Source organism: Mauremys reevesii, linkage group 4 (assembly GCF_016161935.1).
Source record: "Mauremys reevesii isolate NIE-2019 linkage group 4, ASM1616193v1, whole genome shotgun sequence".
Taxonomy (NCBI): domain Eukaryota; kingdom Metazoa; phylum Chordata; order Testudines; family Geoemydidae; genus Mauremys; species Mauremys reevesii.
In genome coordinates this window covers 129,858,853-129,861,457 of record NC_052626.1, presented here as the reverse complement: position 1 = coordinate 129,861,457, position 2,605 = coordinate 129,858,853, and the positions used below count along the sequence as shown (strand labels likewise).

At 49.0% G+C, this 2,605-nt stretch overlaps 1 long non-coding RNA gene across 1 annotated transcript; it reads right to left on the bottom strand.

Moving 5' to 3' along the window:
• Positions 1-255: 255 nt before the first annotated feature.
• On the bottom strand, positions 256-2,295 carry LOC120404697. Its single transcript, XR_005598121.1, has 3 exons — positions 1,980-2,295; positions 525-598; positions 256-288 (listed from the first exon to the last, which is right to left on the bottom strand). It is a non-coding gene; the product is annotated as an uncharacterized LOC120404697 (long non-coding RNA).
• Positions 2,296-2,605: the final 310 nt, after the last annotated feature.

Below are 2,605 nucleotides of genomic sequence, written 5' to 3'. Positions count from 1 at the left end.
GTTTTAAGACCCAGGATAGGGGTCTGTCCAGCCATACCACTTGGAGACGGGGTGTGTGTGTGTGTATGAACTACCCAGGCAATTCAGCACTGCACCCTCCTGCCATTGTATCAAGCAGTCAATGTGTTGCCAACCACATGTACATTCAAAGTGCCTGGAGGGAGAAGGTTGCAGGCCAAAGGCTGGGTGGAATCAGAGAGGTGCCAAGCCTGACTGTGCCAGAAACGTTTGTCCTTCTGTGGGTCATAGTTTTTCAGGCTGATCAGCAGCTCCACAGTTTCCGCAAACCTGAAGAACAGAACAAACAAAAGAAGCTTCAAGTAACTGCAGATCCACCCAAAGTTAGAATTTAAGAACCCAGTAAAACAAGAGGAATATCAATATGCATAGGAAAAGCTGTGATGATAGTTAGCAGAGCATGGATACTCTGCCACAAATCCTATTCTCTCTTCACCAGAGATTTCCAGTCATGGAGTTGGCATTTGGGGAAAGACGCTACCCACAACACATAGGAGAGTTCTTACTTGCGTGGTTTCACTTGAGTCCCTTGCAGGATCTACAGCACTGCATTGTACAGGGTGTCATGGGAAACTTACTGCTGGGGATTTGAAAGACAAAGAGCAGATCAGAAACTTGAAAGGATCAACTGAATTAATCACTCTGGACAGGATGCAACTCCAGGTACATTAGCACCTAAAACCACCTTTAATCCCACCAACCAGGGTAGCCAGTTAGCCTGCAGCATTCTGGGGGAATTAAACATTAAAGAATACAACAGGGGCTAGTGCAGCAGTAATAAAAATGGAAGTGACAGCAACAATGGTGAATTGTAAATTAGATCCTTTGTTCTTTTATCTTCAATAATCTCAGGGGCTCAGAGCACAGGGAATCCCTGTTTTTCAATACAGTAACAATTTCTCTTTTCAGCCCATTTCATTCCACAGCCCCAGTGATGCTGAAGCCACAAAACCCAAATGAGAAAAGCAGCCACAGTGACGGTTTCTTCCTCAAAGAGTTTATACAATATAGCTGGGTTCACAAAAGAACTAGCTAAATTCATGGAGGGCAGGTCCAGCAATGGCTATTAGCCAAAACAGTCAGGGACACAACCCCATGTTCTGCATGTCGTTAAGCCTCTGTCAGGAGCTGGGACTAGAATCATAGGGCTGAAGGGACCTTGAGAGGTCATCTAGTCCAGTCCCCTGCACTCTTGGCAGGATTAGTTATCTAGACCATTCCTGAGAGGTGTTTGTCTAACCTGCTCTTAAAAATCTCCAATGATGGAGATTCCGCAACCTCCCGAGGCAATTTATTCCAGTGCTTAACCACCCTGACAGTTAAGAAGTTTCTCCTAATATCGAACCTAAAGCATCCTTCCTGCAATTTAAGCCCATTGCTTCTTGTCCTATCCTCAGAGGTTAAGAACAATTTTTCTTCCTCCTCCTAACAACCTTTTATATACTTGAAAACTTATGACCCCTCTCAGTCATCTCTTTTCCAGACTAAACAAACCCAATTTTTTCAATCTTCCCTCACAGGTCATTTTTTCTAGACCGTTAATCGTTTTTATTACACTTCTATGGACTGTCTCCAATTGGTCCACATCTTTTCTGAAATGTAGCACCCAGAACTGGACACAATACTCCACTTGAGGCCTAATCAATGCAGAGTAGTGGGGAAGAATCACTTCTTGTGTCTTGCTTACAACACTCCTGCTAATACATCCCAGAAGGATGTTTGCTTTTCTTGCAACAGTACTACACCGTTGACTCATTTAGCTTATGGTCCACTATGACCCCCAGATCCCTTTCTGCAGCACTCCACCCTAGGCAGTCAGTGCCCATTTTGTGTGTGCATGCAAGTGACTGTTCCTTCCTAAGTGGAGAACTTTGCATTTGCCCTTATTGAATTTCAGCCTATTGACATCAGACCATTTCTCCAGTTTGTCCAGATCATTTTGAATTTTTAATCCCATCTACCAAAGCACTTGCACCCCCTTCCAGCTTGGTATCGTCCCCAAACGTTATACGCGCTGGCTACACCAGTCTCTACATCACTGAGGAAGGTGCTGAAGCCAAGCGGCCCAGAACAGCTCCCAGGGGAGGCCCGGCCCGGCCCTGCGCGTGGCCGGCTCAGCCCCCAGCGGAGCCAATTTCCCGGGGGGCCGCGATTAATGCAGGAGCCGGGCCCACCGCCAGGCGGCACCGAATCCAACCTTCAGCCCCCCTCCCCCGTCGGGCCGCCCGCCTGAGGTAGCCGCGGGGGTGGGCTTTTACTACACGCTCCTAACAAATAGGGGCCTGCTCTCGCGAGGGTTGGGTGTTGTGCTCTCGCGAGGGTTGGGCGTTGGCGCCCATGGGACGCCATTTTGGTAGAGGCGGAGGGAAATAGAAAATGGCTTTGTATGGGCGCCATCTTGAGCGAGGCAGAGCGTGCACCGCCCCCACCCCAGGGCAGATTGATGCGCAGGGCAGCGCGCGCAGTGATTTCCTTCCCTACACGCTGCTGGATGTTCTGATAGCGGGAGACCCGGGAGTCCACGTGCCAAGCGCTGGAGGGGGCTAGACCGGGGTGCTGAGAGCCATTGGACCAAACTAGCGCCCCC